Below are 17,068 nucleotides of genomic sequence, written 5' to 3' on the forward strand. Positions count from 1 at the left end.
TGTTGTTATTATTTTAAACTGGCTTTGCCAGACGGGAAGTGAACACACACCATGGTTCCTGTTCATTGCAACCCTCTGGGAATGAGAGATTTGGAGTAGAGCTTCAGAAGGAAAAACTTTTTTTTCCTCGCCCTCCTCTAGTTTGGAGCCGAGCAAGGGAAAGAGGACCCATTGTGCCCAAGAGGCTGACACCAGCAGGTGAAGGTCCCAGGGCAGGTGGGAAGTCCTGTGCACAGCCCTTGCACACCGTAGCCCTCTCCCTTCTGCAGTAATTTAACAGGTACATATTAGATGTAAGTAATTCCTAGTAATTCTTTTTTTTTTTTTTTTTTTTTTTTTTTTTTTTTTTCTCACAGGGCAGATTCTTTATGCGGCTGCCCAAAGGTACAGAACAATAGGGAATTGTTTTATCAACCAATGGCAATGATTAAATAGAAGCCTACCAGAGTAAGAGCTTATCTAAAAAAAAAAAAATAAAAAAGGCTTTTTCTAAATTTCCCCTTTCCTCCCTTGTTCAAGAATTCAATTTTCCTGAAGAAAACAAAGCAAAGGCTCATTTCATGGTTTACCTATTACTGGCAGCTCTAGGAATACCCCACATATTTTCAGTTCAGTCCCACGCCTCTGAATTCTCTGAACTGTAACTACAAAGAGAGGGACCGGAGCCTCTTAAAAGCCTTGTTTGTGTATTCATTCACGTAACACAAAAAAATAGAGAACCTGAAATGGAATAACTTTCAGATTTCTTATCCTGCTGCCAGGGTAGGTTTGCAATAGTCTGATTTCAGTATTATGAACATGAGAGCATATTAAGTCCCTAGAAGTCTTTCTTTTTGCTTTGAATCAGGTTATATACATATACATGTATATATACAAAGAGGGGATTTTCTTATATCTAAAGGACTGGGAAAATTTTTCAGTCCCTAAGAGACGTTCAAGGCATATTTGGCATAAAAATCAAATCAATGTAAAACTTCCTAGAGAATAATTAATATTCAAATAACTATTTATATTGGGAAGCTAAAATGAAATAGCTTTATCTACAAAATAATATTCACTTTTAATTATGAAAATAAATGGGAACTCAAAGATATTTGTAGCTGTTTTTATTACTTCTGAATAGTCATCTCACAATTCTAATTTATTCAAAAATTAAAATACCATGTAAATTATTCCTCTTCCTCTAGCAAATGCAAAATAAATTTCAACTAAATATATGCAATGTGGATCCCTCTACAAAAGTAAATCAAAATGTTTGTAACATTCATGTAGCTATGCAAAGAGATGTAGAAAAGACTTCAGCATAATAAGCAGACATTTTCCCCACAACTGAGGGAAAAGAGAGGCCTTTCAGTCTATGCACTTTTAAAATTAAGCTAGCCAAAACCAGGAAGAGAGTACGTGAGTGTATGATAAAGTCTTATATAGTAATAAAGGCGAGAATCTTAAGAATGAGGAACGTAGCTATTTCCTAACAACAAGAGCAAAGGATGTTTAGTGTACCATAAAGGAGTGACTACATGAAGTTTCTGCTAATATTCAATCTATCTGTAGAATCCAAAGAAAAGTAATATAGGGGGCAAAAGACCTACTTAGTTTATAGAAAAACGTACAAAACCATAAAAAAATGCATAGATATTGCTCTTATTAATGAAGGGACTTGAATTTCCATTCCCCAGCACATAAGCTAGCTTCTGGATAGAGTAGAAATAATAGCAAAACTTTGCAGAGAGACAGGTTAATTTTGTAGGCAGTGTTGACACAACAGTTCAGTTAGCTTGTCCTTAAACTTCCAAAGTGCCTCAAATTATCTGTATCTGTATGTACATGTCCTTAGTTTTCTTTAAACTGCAGCTCTGATCTTCCAGGAATATTGCACTAACATTCCAGATCAGGGCCCTGGCACTTCCCAGCATGCCATGTTGACATAAAAAGCAACAACTACTCAAGTTTTCAGTATGATCACCTTCTAATCATACTTTCTGCATGCAAAAATCTAAAAGGTGACTAGCTAGTAACATTATATTTTTCTTCCACAAGCTCACCAAGTTGTTCTTTGTCACAGTATCTTCCCTCTAGGAGAAGTAATAAATGAATTGCAGGCAGTCTGTTTTGCAGCACTCATTAAAAAAAATACATATGTATGGATCTTGAGATCTTCAGAAAGACATGCCAACAATTCATTCTTGTATTTGAAGGAGAAGAAAAGGGAATTATAAGCACTAGAGTATTACCTGCCATCTTCCAAAGCAAGTCACTCCAAGTGTTTTATTCTTCTCTGCAAAAATACTGCAGCACAGAAATGCTTTAAATCCTACCTTTAATTCAGATTTAGAGCCCAGCTTTAACCAAACCAGTCTATTGATATAGTTTCAAATTAACTTCTTAAATGCAACAAGGAATGGATGTTCTAGTGCTCCCTCTTGCCCTTTCTCACCTCTCTTACCCACCACTCAGCTCCAGTGATTATCTTAAACAGTCTCCAGGATCTCATCTGATCTCCTTGTAAACTGATGTAATCTATGCAAATTCAAACCCAGCAAAAAAGTTTGTTTATTCTACTTTGGCTGATTGCTGAGATGAGTTGACTTACCTCCGGATCAGAAAAGTTCAGTCAGGCAGAGCTGATGCAAGGAAGGAATACTAAGAGAAAAAAAGAGAGGAAACAAAGGAGAACTTGGAAATAGGGGGAGGGAGCAAGACCTCCTTTGGCTGAGTGGTAGGGTAGCTTGGCAGCTTAACCTATTCTATGAGTGGGTTTACAAGAAAGGACTTAATTTCATCTAATGGCTCACTGTCTTTAAAAGTTGGGAGGTCTTACTATTTCTCCAGTCACAGACTCCTGACCCTTTCCTTGTGCCAAATCTGGTTTTCAACAGGCTTTGTGTTCACACCATTCAACTTCTGAAATGGATGGAAAACGGACTTGACACAGGAAAGCGAATAAACAGCTTTTTGTGGGCTAGGTAGTTAAATTGGCTTATTGAGGTATCAGACAATTGGCAGGCCTGGTATGTGAGGAGAGAAACAGGACGATGAGGCCAAGAATGTGGGAAGAGAGATGTGGGAGGAAGATGTCTTGTCTGAGCAGCCCTGAGCAGCTAGATTGGCTCAGCCACATTGTGTAACTTCATTCTGGCTGCAGCAGTGAGCAATGGAGACAGCAAAAGGTACTTTAGGAATAGGACAATGGCCCATTCCTTGCTCTGTGCATAGGCTGATTCAGATATCTTGGCTTCCTCATTTTAAACCTCATAAATATTGTGTCTGCTTGAGTCAGCCAAATATATGAATGAAAGACACTAGACCAGATGGTCCAGTAGTGTAAGAGGGAAAGGTTAATACTGGGATTATAACCGAGTGAAAGTCAGAAAAGCTGGTGATCAGTATTCAGAGAGGTTAAGGATTTGTCCTTACTTGAAAAGATTTGCATTAGGAACTCAAGAGGAATAATGGCTGAAAATAAAATGGCAGATGAGGGTCATGCTGATGAGTGTGGAGCAGTATACTCAGAAGGAAATCTAAACAAACCTTTAAATTAACTGTCACATCTTGGAAATGTAATTTATTTGGAACAGTTCATGAAAAGCCTTAGGTTAATGTTCTATGCTGTTAAAAGCAAAACTAAACCAAAACAAACAAAAAGAGAGAGTTAACAATTAATGAGAAAGGAATGCAGAATGAATTGGAAAAGGTTGTTATGACACTGTAAACTCTCACTCTGAGTCTACATTTTGAATAATACAGGTAGCCCATCTGAAGGAGGATATGGAGTACATGGCAGCAAGACAGTTTTAATATACAGGGTAGTTTCATATGTGAGGAGAAACTTAAGTAGTGAGATAAGATTCTTGGCTCTTAAGAAAGGTGAATATCTGATTAATTTAAAAGAGCTCTATCATAATCTACATCATGCATAAAATAAACATGAAACAATTATTTCTCACAGTGTAAATATAAGGGCCTGCTGAAAGAAACAATCATAAAGCAAAGTTAAAATAAATACACATAAAATATTGTACTCGTAAGTAAATGACTTTTACTTAAAGATAGAAGCACTATCTGGCTGCAAATTTTGGGAAGGAAAGAGGTAAGAATAGTTAAAAAGAGAGATTAGGCAAAAGCATGGATCTTATGACCAAGAGAAATCAGAAAAATTCTGTCTTTATCACTCCAGTCTAGCTGTATCTCAAATCTCTTTTTCTTTTCCCTTCTTTTCCCTACAGCTGACTAGCTACTGTCATAGCCTAAAGTACAGTGAACTTCACAGGTTACTTTTGACTTGCAGATTGGGTCCACATGAAGAATCACCTTGGCTGCTGTGCCCTCTTGTAGAGGACTTCATTGTAAGGGTTTTCCTGTGCTTTAATACGACAGTGAACTAAACAGTCAGCTTGATCCCCTGTAAGCAGGGTTTTATTCAGTGTTCCAGATGCAGAACTAGTTTTTTATGTTCTTCAAGGCCCAAGTATTCCTAATCAGAGGCAAGGAGAACACCTCCAGATATGGAGTCAAGTTCTTTGTCTGCACAACCACAGACAACCCATTCTTTATCCAGCCCCAGATTTCTTTCTCGCCTTGTTTTCATTAGGTGTTGGGACAATGTCCTGTGACTGGATTCACCATTTTTCCATTTCCAATCCTCTCTTCCCTTATGTATTCTTACTCCTTCTGTAAACATGTATATTTTTGTCAGTTTGGTGCTTGAAGAGTCTGCAATAAAAGGCAGAAGGAAATTAGGTGAGCAGAACATCCTTCTATCTGTAGCGGGGTTTGTTAAATATATTAGTCTAAATAAGCTTTCAGCTCTCAAAATCTTTGAATTGCTGATTACCTGATGCTGGGAGTAAAAAAGCCTACCTGACATTTGCCTTGTTTTTGCACTGTTCTCTAAATATGTGCTAGTGCTCACCTATCAGAGACAGGACATGATGCCAGAAAAGTGCTTGAGATGATCTCCTAGAACAACTTTTCTGTTAATAAAAAATAATGAAAATTAGCATGAAAATTAATTCTCCTTTTGTCCTTTCTCCAGCTCTCCAGCATATCCTTTTTCCTGATCTGTAAATTTGATTAAAATGTGACATCAACTAAATCCTAGTGCTTTGCTCGTTTATCTTGGAAGCAGAGGTCAGGGTTAAATGATTTGCCTAATACCTTATTTTTTTGTTGTTTCTTAAATCCTCTTGTAAAATATATTATAATATAACTCATCATTATAGTTTTTGCAGCACGTTGCAATAGTATTTTGTGGCTATATTCTTTGGTGTTAAGTGTCTGACTTGTAGCATCTAAGTCAAAGAGAGCAGTTTAGATGATCTGCTGTGTCTCAAACTGCTATACCTGGCAATGCTTGGTGTAGATGATTTATCACCAAACTTAATACTGATCTGAGTACACTTCCAGCAGCCCTAGCTCAAACTGCATCCATTGAGAAAGACACATTGAAAACATATCAGGTACATCAAAGAATCTTTCTATGACTGGAAGGTTTTAGAAGTTGAAGAGACAAAAAGAAAATATTTTTCCTTTTTTCAAAATAGTACAAAAATACTTTCCTGATACAAATATAACATAGGGTTCTGATATCTTTAATAAATATTTTTCTATATAAAAATATTTTTGTTTCAAAAGACGTATGCTAAATTTGCATAACACGCTATAACCTACTGAAAAAATCCACTTTGGGTGCTGCCTACATCGATAGATAACCAATGTGAGTTCTTGCATCACTAGAGGAAATATGATCACAGGATTTGTAGTTAAGCAAGCTTTAAGAAGGACTAGGACTCCCTATCTACCAGACAGCCTCCAAGATAAGAAGCCTTCACACCCTGTGTATAGAGTTTACTTCTCTTCTTGAAAGATATATTTTTAAATTGCTTCTTATCATTGTCACTGGAATTAAAGATAAACTGTTGACACACTCATGGTCAGATAAGATTCCTCAAATACACATATATACAGACGAAACATTTTTCTTCTGGCTTTATTGCAGAAGCTTTTGCTCAATTGAGCTGGATCCATTGATTCATTGTTTAAGTTTGGGTCATTATTTAATCTTTCACAAGAGGAACTCATTTTTAGGTAATTTAAGTAGATTTTACAGTATTTAGAGGAACTGACCTTTTCAACTGAAAATGATTTTTAGAAAGAAACAAACCTCTGAGTGTGCTCATCTCTTAAATGAAAACACTTTTTAGAGACAAACATCTGAAACAAATGTCCCCTGGAGGTGTACACTATTCCAGTCATTACAGAGGGAGTACTCATGTTCTTATTTAATACCAGTCCCTTGGATCCTGTCAGTACCTGCACCCATTAAGCCTATCACTTTGCAACTTTACACCAAAATCCTTGATATTGTTTTCCTGTGTAAGCTTCCAGCATGCCTGTTCTCGTCTTCCTGCACAGAGAGGCAGAGATCTCCACATGTCATCTCTCAAATGGGCCAGACACGCATTAAAACACAAGCCCTCTTCCTTTGCTAGATTCCATCCATGCATGGAAAATACTCAACCCTACTTAAATGGTAGAATAAATCCATCCCTTCAGCCTGCTTTCAGAAAAACAGGAACAAATTTTTCATACTCCACTCATCTTTTCTCATCTAGGAAAACATGGAAACATCACTGAAAATTCCAGTAGCAAAATGCTGCTGTTTCCTAATCTCATACTGGCACTATAACAGTTCATGAATTGATTTTAAAGGTGATAAGGGCATCATGAAGAATAAGGAATCGTCTAATACACAACATATGATAAATTCTAGGCTGAAGCAGCTTTTAAATCTATTTCTGACTCCATTTCTAATAATAAAATCCTAAAACCAGCAGGGTAGGAATCTGCAAATGATGTAATACCTGGAGACAATTAAATTCACATTTCTGTGTGCTTTAGTTGAAGCTTTTTCATTGAAACCAGTGGGAGTTTTGCCTGATCAAGGTCTTCTTGCACAAATGAACAACTGCAAATGTGTTAGGAAAAACTGATGTCTGGGGCAGTGAATCACACATGATTTGACTCCCTTAGAAGTAAATAAAAGAAAAACCAAGCAAAGTTTCTTGAGATGGTTCGCTGATTCCTATCAACAAATGGTATTCCAACGATTTTGGAATTCCAAAAGAATTTCTAACTTTTGTTCTAATTGGAAAGCAGATTTATTGCACAGAACATTAACTTAAGAATAAATCTGGTATTAACTTCAAAATGAAGCAATTAAATAGAAATGAAAAAAACAAAAACTAAAAAAACCAAAAAATCAACCTAAAACTATATTGAGCTTACTCTCCAGATGGGACAAAATATTTTATATAGCATTTTCTAGCACCTTTGTCTATTTCAAGTACAATGATAAAATCAAAATTATCTTAGTCTTCAGAAATATGCTCTTTCATAGATTTAACATTAGTTCCAGTAAAGAACGTAGGTTTCTAATGAAAGTTTTAGGTGGATTTCACATGCCTGAATGTTTCTGACACAGATGCCAGAGATGGCATTTCAGACAACTGAAATGTGGGCTTAAATTTGGGCCCATGTTTGCATCTGATAGACCAGCACAAAGCCAGCATAATGAGCCAGTTTTCACAGCAGAGGTACGCATGCCAGGACATTTGTCTTCTCCTGAAGATATTCTCATGTATTGAAGTGGGGTATAATGCCTCACAGTGAAGGATACTTGGCTCCTTTTACATGATTGCTCCCGTGAAACTCTTTTGTGCCTCTTGGTCAAGCACATATTTTTTCACCGCTACATTGTTAATTATTACTTCAGCAAGATTATTCCCTGCAGCCCAGCTACCTAAACTCCAGAGAATGAAAGGAATATATTCCACTGGTTTCTTCTCTGTTCTGCTAGCTAATGGTATCCTAATGCCTGAAGCAGTATAAAGGAAACAGTTATTTAGTAGAAGGTATAAAGGCTTTTGACTTAATATTGACTCAGTCTGAATCCACAAAGTTGTTTAGATAATTAACTCCCACTGCTATTAATATGAATGGATACTTTTACTATTTAAGCCCAGCTCCTCTGGTGCTAAAAAAAGAATTAGCAGTAGATGGAGGCCAGGCAGTGCCTGTGACTGTGGCTTATTGTGCAGGCTTGTGTGATGGCTTCAAGGCCTTACTCCAAATGGACCTAGTTGGGTGGGAATATAAACCTGCTATAAAATCAGCTATATAATCACAACAAGTATGATCTGGCAAGAAACTACTGCTATTGAATTTTATGTGCAAAAGGACATATTCTGCAATGCAAATATGGATGATAGCAAGCAGTAATGTGTTGTGGAAGGGGAAAATGGAATTGTTGCTATGCATGGCAGAGGAATGTACTATTCTCTTCTTGCCTCAATTACTGTTAGAAACACACAAAGTCCCACCCAAGGCTGTAGACTGTCTTGTGATGATGCTGCTGTCTTCATACTGTCAGAATTTCAAAACACCACTGTCCTATTGCATGAAAAGATAGTGAGCAGGATCACTCACTGCAAGCTACCTGATGGAATCAGCATTATATCAAAACTAGATGTTTTAAACAAATATGTAAATAACAGTCAATTCCTTATCTCTAGATGTGCTGGTGTTGGCTTGGATAGGGTTAATTTTCTTCACAGAAAGAAGAATTTTCTTTACAGGCAGTTATGGGGCTGTGTTTTGGATTTGTGTTGAAGACGGGGTTGATAATATTGACATGTTACTGCTGAGCAGGACTTACACAGAGCCAAGGCCTCTTCTGCTTTCTGCACTGCCATACTGGCAAAGAAGTTGGGGGTGCATGGGAGGCTGGGAGGACACACAGCCAGGACAGGTGATCCCAATTACCAAAGAGTTATTCCAGACCATATATTAAGGTGTATAAAGTGGGGGAAGAATAGGGGGAATTTGGAGTGATGGCCTTTGTCTCCTCAAGTCACTGTTATGTGTGTTGGTGCTCTCCTGGAAATGGCTGAACACTGCCCATGGGAAACAATGAATTAATTTCTTGTTTTACTTTGTTTGCATGTGTGGCTTTTGCTTTCCCTATCAAGCTTTTATCTCAATCCATGAGTTTCCTAGCATCTTCCCTTCTGATCCTCTCCCCAGTCTCAATGTTAGGGGAGTGAGTGAGGGGCTAGATGGGGCTTGGCTGAGTTTAAACCATGACACCAGGTTCCTGAGAAACTTTGTTGAGTGGTAAACTCTGTCAGTGTTGTCTTGTACTTAACACACCTCAGGTACTGTGGTTAGTTTTGGGCCCCTCACTACCAAAAAACATTGATGTGATGGAGCATGTTGAGAGAAGGGCAACAAAGCTGACGAAGGGTTTGGAGCACAAGTCTTATCAGAAGCAGCTGAGGGAGCTGGGACTGTTTAACCTGGACAAGATAAGACTCATTGCTCTCTTAGACCACCTGAAAGGAGGTTGTAGCCTGGTGAGTGTCAGCCTCTTCTCTAAGGTAACAAGCATCAGGATTAGAGGAAACAGCCTCAAGTAGTCCCAGGGAAGGTTTAGGCTGGATATTAACAAAAAATTTCTTCATGGAAAGGGTTGTCAAACACTGAAACATGTTTCCCAGGGAAGTGATGGAGTCACCATCCCTGGGGATATTTAAAAGATATGCAGTTATGGGACATGGCTTAGTGGCTGACGTTAACAGAGCTAAGCTGATGGATGGACTTGATGATGTCTTGACTTGATGACTTGAAGACTTTTCCAATTAAAAGATTTCAGGATTGTGGTAAGAGTTGAATCTCTGAAGTGAGGCATTGCTCTGTGGTGTACAGCCCACTTCTGAAGCTTTAGACTGTAGGGAGTTATACCTATCCAATGGACTTGTGTAAGCCTGCCAGAGGCAACACACCATATCTGCTTATTTATTTAACTCCTTCACACCTTCTAATTCCCCTTAGGTATATAGGGGTGATCTCTAATATTATTCTTTCTGCATCAAGACCTCAGCTGGCTATTCACACAGCAAAGGGGTCTCATCTGTGTAAATAAATATTCCTTTTTGTGATAGTCACTGAAATAGGGTCAGAGATGTTAATTTCCCATGTTTTACCTTACTCCTAAATATATGGCTCTATGGAGAGAGACCATTGTAACTACATGAATACATTTACTTTTTAGCCCTTACAGTGAATGTCAAGCTGTCTCATGAGACATGTCTCATGTCTCAAGCTGCCTCAAGTTACCACGAATACAGCTGGACCACTTGTTCATCCAAGGGAGACTGGTGACAATGATGAGAAAAGTGGGAAGAAACTGAAGTTTATGTCTGCACTAAATATTTATTCCCGAATTTGAAAATTTTAGTTTTGCCTAAATCAATAATATGAAATGCTGCAGGATACCTTCAGGTCACTATAATCTCTTCAAACCTGCTTGTAATCTTTGACTGCTAAATATTTTCAGTGGAAGCCCAAAGTATTCCACAGGTATCTCAACTAAAATCAAGAGCTGGAATTCAGGCCTCACTGTTTAAATCAACAATCCATGTTCCTCTCAGTGTGGGTACATGAAATTTACAGATACAGACAAGCTTAAGTTTTAGCATTTGAGTCATGCTGCTCGTCTTCTTAAAATTAGGCATGTATGGAGGTGTTTTCAGGATCGGGGCTACATCATCGAGCGATTAGAAAACAGTCCCCTCTGGGTCTCAATTAAACATGGCTCCAGCAGCACAAATCAATGTACTGGGATAGTGATTTGAAGCTGAGATCATGTCTACAGCACAAGGCATGGCTGACATCAGCGTGCTAATCTGGGGTGTGAGCGCTCTGTGCCTGCTGAATCCCTTTGGTTACCTGCAGTTATAACAGTGCAACTGTTCTCTTGCCAGTATAACATATTTGTGCTGGGAGGGGGGCAGGGGGAGAGAGGGAGAGAGGAGGGAGTGCACCAAGGCTTGATACCATTATGATACAGATGGTGATCATAGATGTGGAACTACTGTCAGGACATATACCCAGGAGGATGCACTGCTCTGGATGTCCTTGATAAGGACTAGAGATTAACACTGCAGCTCTTTGCTTTGCCTGTGATAAGCCTTAACAGTAAAATCTAGGCTGCTGTAGGCTGCCACAGATGACAAACTTTTCTTTCTAGAGCAGTGTATATTTATAAACTGCATTCTAGTTTAGACATGGCTACAGTTAATTCATGTTTATAAAGCACTGAAATTGAAAGGTATTATGCAAATGCAAAAGATCTTCAGATGCAACGCCTCTTTTTATTTTTCAAAAAGGGTACTTTCTTTATTTCTCAGTGATGTTTTGGCTTATGTTGTAAATGATTGGCAGCCTATGTTTGCTGTTGTAACATGTATTTTTATTATCACTTTGTTTGTCTTTATTGGGATGTCTGCTTTTCAATCTCCAAAGAATTTCTTAAATATTATGCATGCAAATTTCAGTTCACAGATGTGCAAATTACATAAACACTTTCCATCCCTCTTAGGTAAAAAAGCTAGAAATTGCAGAAGTGGTATATACTTGGTATGTGTGTGCTGGCACAGTACTGAAACCACAGCTCTTTGAATCCATATTTTGTTTCTGAGTATCACTCCTAAATCCAGAACAATTAGATTTAACGATTTCTAAATTATTTACTCATAAATAGTCAAGAAAAAAAACCTTGTATATTTAGAATTAATTTAAAACTGGTGCTTTAGCCTTGCTTTATGAAATTTTCTGAAGAAAATTAGCTAAAAAAACTGAAAAAGGAAAACACTTCTAAGTGATTCTTAGTCTTTTTTGTTGTAGTGGAAGAACTCTGGAAGGATGTCCATGACTCTTTGAGGCTACCTTTATATAAAAAAAGAAAAGAAATAGAATTTAAAAAGAGAATAAAAATGAATGGCTACTGGTTGTTTGGAAATCTCTTAAGGACTCCTGGGGAAGAACTTGTGTCTGATAAAGTTGAAGGTCCCAGCATAATATCAGTGATTTACAGTGCTAATAACATATTGCCTCTTTACTGTGCACAGAGGAACTATTCCTCAGTATTTTTAATTCAAAATCTCTTCATGGCTGTGTGATTTCAAATAACTAGTTAAAGTAAATTCTTTTTTGGGTACAAGAGAAAAGCACAATTCTTTGAGAAATTTGTGAAGGAGGCAAAAGAGATGCTTTCAAGAGTTTCAGAGTGTGGAGTCCAATTCCTATTTATGTGGCATAATTGAACCAGTGTAATATAATGGTGCGTGTCTTTGGTTACCATATTCCATGCTGAAGAATAATTGCTGGCAAAAACTGAATATCATGGGAAAAAGAGAGTAAACCCTCTCAATTCACATCAATTTCTTTTTACTCTTTCAGGAGCTGTCAATAGTCATTGTTATCAGTCCAAGAACAAGAGCATTAAAGCAGTAATTTTGTACCTTTTAACTATTTCATCAATTTAACACAAAATTTCAAAGCATGATCAGTGTGATGTGGATTACATGAATATGCAATGCTCAACAAAGTCATATCAGGCCTTTCACCCATGTCTCTTGTATATATTATACCCTGGAACCTAAATTAAAATATTCATAGCTCACTGGAGAGAAATGAAAAATTGATTAACTTAGGTATTTGGGGAAAATGTGTAATCACAGAAATGAGAAAGATGCACTCTGGCCTGGGAATGAATTGCTGAGAAGTGAGAGTAAGGAGAAGGTGCCCGAAGCATAACTCCCATGACACACTGTGGTGGCACTTCTAACTGCACTGTTTTCTCATATAGGAGGATTTTAGTAAAATAGGAAAAAAAGCTAAAAGCAAATGGAAACTAGGAGCAGGAGTGAAGATTGCTTTCTTATGGCTTTTTTTATCCAAACTGACTTTTATTAAACAATTTCCAAATAGGGATATATATATATATATATATATATATATATATATATATATATATGTGTGTGTGTGTGTGTGTGTGTGTGTGTGTGTGTGTGTGTATGTCTGTGTGTCTGTGTGTTTGTGTGTCCCCTAAAATTTTGGATTTTCAGTTGTTTTAACTGTTGATGTGTAGATGCATACACGTTGTGTTTACTGTATAGTAATAAAAATATAGAACCTATTTTTTCATGGGAAGAGTAAGAGAATCTCAAAGTTCTGAAAATGTAATGACTGTGCTTTAATGGGGGAAAAAAAAAGGAGAATTGATACTTCAGATTATTCTGTTGAATTGATACTTTTAAGTTTTCTGTGATTTGAGGATCATGATTCCCTGGGCTACTGAGATTGTGTTGCTGTTTGAAACTCCAAAGCATCAAAAAAAGCACTCTGCCATGCATATATACCTCATATGGAGAAGCTACACAGAATGCCACTTTGACAGTTTTAGACCCTAGAACTTTAGAACACAAAGGGTGAGCTCATTGGACACCCAGGAAGTTTCTATGGATTTATGGCTCCTTAAAAATGTGACAGAAATTTGTTGCATATAAAGAAATTATTCCGATTCAGACGATAATGTGGTTGCTTATGTGTTTGCATTTTTTCTATACCAGTTAGCTCTTTGATACTACTGTCAGCTTCTCAAGGATTTCTTAAAGTGCACAACCTTACAAACCTAAAAAACTGAGTCGTAGAATGACTAAAGGAGATTGGCTTTGAAGTAGACAGGATGCTTGTTTCACTTACTAAAACTTATCTATTGTGTAAATCACCATCTGACTTTTACTTTTGAATTCTTTTCTGATTGATATCCTTTGCAGTAGAGGTGGTCTCCAGGACTTTTAACAGTTGAATATACCGTCAAGTTTTGAGCATCACTGTGCTGACCAAACAAAATAAACCCCCTTGACTTGTTTTTAAGCTCAGGAAAAGAGATGCTGAGAATTCACAATTCCTGGGAATTTCTGCTGCAGTGCCTGACTACATTCATGATTTAAATGTGCTTTGGATACAGTTGCCTGTCCTGTTGCTTTGCTTGAGCTTGTCCCTTGACCTGACATAATAGAAATTAATTTGAGTCATCACTTTTCTGCCCAGCATGTTAACCTAAATCTGCTGATGGCCAAACTGTTGTAGGGGCAAAGCAGGTTAATCATCACAAATAAAATCAACTTCAAAAGTTTGAGTATTTTTAGCCAGTTTGCTGTATGAACATCTTCTGGATGATCACCCCCGGAGTGATTCCCTTTGGAGTTTTCATACTTGTATAACTACTGCTAGGTTTAGCTAAAAAAATACAAAGAACTCATTAAAAATTCTGAGATGTAAATATATTTAATGGCAAGATTGAACATCTTGAATTTTCTTCCATTCATTCTGTGTTTATTTCTTTGCCAAAAGCATAAGACTGGTAACTGGAATATTGAGAGTTCCTTATTATAATCCCCAGTACCTTCTACTGCAGGAACATTAACAGAATGGTATTCTCCTCCTGTTTGATGATTACAGCTTTTGTGTTCGGTGTTATCCATATGTTATGATGGTAGTTTTATGACAAAGTAAATAGAGGTTTATGTATCTGTTCTTCCATGAATCTGCCATTTACCTGATTGTTTCGTTATCTCCAGTGCCTGACAGTTGTGAATTGACCTGATTTATAGACCTGGACAGGCAGTCTAAATCATGTGCTGAGAGCGAGTAAAGATAAACTGAGCTTCCGAAACTGACTGACACTAATGACTAGTTATAAATATTTTCTTTAGCTAATAATATTTAAAAATAAAAGAGGAGAGAGAGACAACTCTGCAAAGTGGTTAGCTTTTTTCCTTATAACAGCTTCTCTTCTTCATTGGGCGAAATGTGATATGAAAATGACTTGAAGTTGAGGTGATTTAGGAAATTAATTGTTGAAAGAGTTAAAATTCCTATTATACAATTTTTTTGTGAAGCAGTATAAGGAACAGATGTAGGAAAGAAGTAGAAAAAGTAAGTAAAGGAGTATCTGAGAAACAGATGACAGCTGAGTTCTGCTGAAAAAAAATATAACTGTCCAAGCTTAGTTGAGCCTGATCCAGGGAACTTAAAGATAATATGTCAGGAACATAAAACATGGTAAGAAAGCAAAGAAGATTTTCAACACTGAAGTTTCTGCCTTGTCAGTTTCCAAGAAAAAGAAAATGGAAACAGACCAATGGCAAAAAACATTATGGTTCAAAACATACCATATATTTGTCCCTTTCAAATCACTAGCAAATATTACCTCAGAAAAAAAAAGGCACAGAGTTTAATGGCAGGAAAAATGGCACTTACTCTCTTCCTGAGGGGAAAAAAACCCAACATTCCTTTAAATTCCAGTTACATAAGAATATGGGTAATTAGACTATTGAAGAACTCCGTGACAGAAAGTGGGCACTAGAAAATATCTATGAAATATGATTCTCATTCATAGAGCTTTCTGAACTATTGAACACCCACAGAGCAAAATTAGCTGCAGATTGGTCTTTCTATATCACGGAAATAATAGAAAATAGGACTAGAGGGAAGTGCGAGTGTCTGCCTCATGTAACCTCAGTTCTCAGGCCGATGAATGATAGCTGAAACTTTCTGGTAGTCTAGCACAGTCCATAAAATGTGATAAATGTGTTTCGGGGATTTGGGGCTTTTGTTTGTTTTTATTTTCTCTCTCAGTAGTATAGAAGGATGTGTTCCCAACTGTATGCAAAAATCCGTGTTCTTAAAACATCTAATACCACCACGGTGCACTCTATTTCATTTCTGTGTGTATTTATTTCACCATAAACCAAAGCAACATTTGAATTTAAATTCTGTTGTGCTACAAAAGTTGTTTCAGGGAAGAATTCAGTTAATGAAACTTTTTCTCACCAGGTGTTCCTTGTGGCAGGATTTCGAAAATTCTGCATGTTTCTGAGACATCTATTCAGTCTCAGAGTATGGGAGGAAAACAACACCCATCTCTGCTCTTTGCATTTTAAAGGAACATTTCTGCAGTGAAGGGAACATCCACGACAGAAGATTCTACTCGCAGCGTGTGTTCCTGTTACGTGTGACACGTGTTTCTGTCCTTAAATGTATTCAAGAGAGACAGAAATGTTCTGCATTGTATCTGTATCTGTATTCAACATATGGAGCATTCGTCTGTATCTGAGAAGAAAAAAAACAAAACAAAAAAACCTCGCAGCAGAAGCAGTAGCGCGATGGAGGCTGACGCCAGTCTTCAGCTTTACGTTTTTATACTCACACGTTGGAGGTTACCCTGCCCTCACCTTCGGGTCGTTTTGCGGGGCTTTACGGCTCAGGAGCTGAGAGCTGGGAGGCAGAAAGGGGAGCCCGGAGTAGGTATGGGCAGCCACAGAGGGCAGGGCACGGGATGCAGAGATGGGGACCCCGCTCCCCCGCCCCTCCGCGCCCCGCCCGGGGCAGAGCGCGCCCGTCCCGCCGCCGCCCTGCCTCCGCCGGGGGTCCCGCCGTGTGCCGCTCCCTTCCCACCGCTGCTGCTCTCACGGAGCCTGTGCTGTGCTAGCCGCTGAGGAAAGATACCTAGTGCAAAAATCGACAGGGAAAAGTGCATCCTGAGAGAAATGTCTCTGAGGAACGCTCGCTCTCTTGAAACCACAGCGGGTGGCTGTGGCAAGCGCTCTTCAGAAGTAATAGGGAGTCGCTCCTGGTCAGGTCTCAAATTTTTTGCGCATTTATGAAACACTGTGTCAAGTGGCTTTTCCCGTTATCTTCCTGCATTTCTCACGCATACAGACTTCCCTTTTTGTTTCTCCCCCTCGTTTTGCTACTACCCGTGCCCGGAGCAACACTCCTACCCGTGGCTCGGTTTATATCCCTGCCGTGCCCCGTGTCAGGCATTCCCTGCCCGGCCCCAGTTTAACATCCCTGCCGTCACCGGTGTGCGGTTCTCTCCCTTGCTGTAGGGAAAGGTTCTACAGATGAAAGACAAAGGGCGTCAACCGCACGAGGACGGCGGCGCGGTCGCTCCCCACCCCTGGCACCGCGCCGGGGGACCGAGCACCTTGCGGAAACTTTTTTTTTTTTTTTTTTTTTTAATAACAAGGATAATAGTGATAAAATCCCATGAGAGTTCCGTTTGGGGAAGCGCCGCGGCGGGCGCGGGCCGCGGCCGTGGGTGCGGGGGCTCGCTGCGCGCCCCGCGGGGCTCGGCGTGCGTCAGGCGGCGAGTGGC

This window comes from Sturnus vulgaris, chromosome 5 (genome assembly GCF_052056855.1).
Source record: "Sturnus vulgaris isolate bStuVul1 chromosome 5, bStuVul1.hap1, whole genome shotgun sequence".
NCBI lineage: Eukaryota > Metazoa > Chordata > Aves > Passeriformes > Sturnidae > Sturnus > Sturnus vulgaris.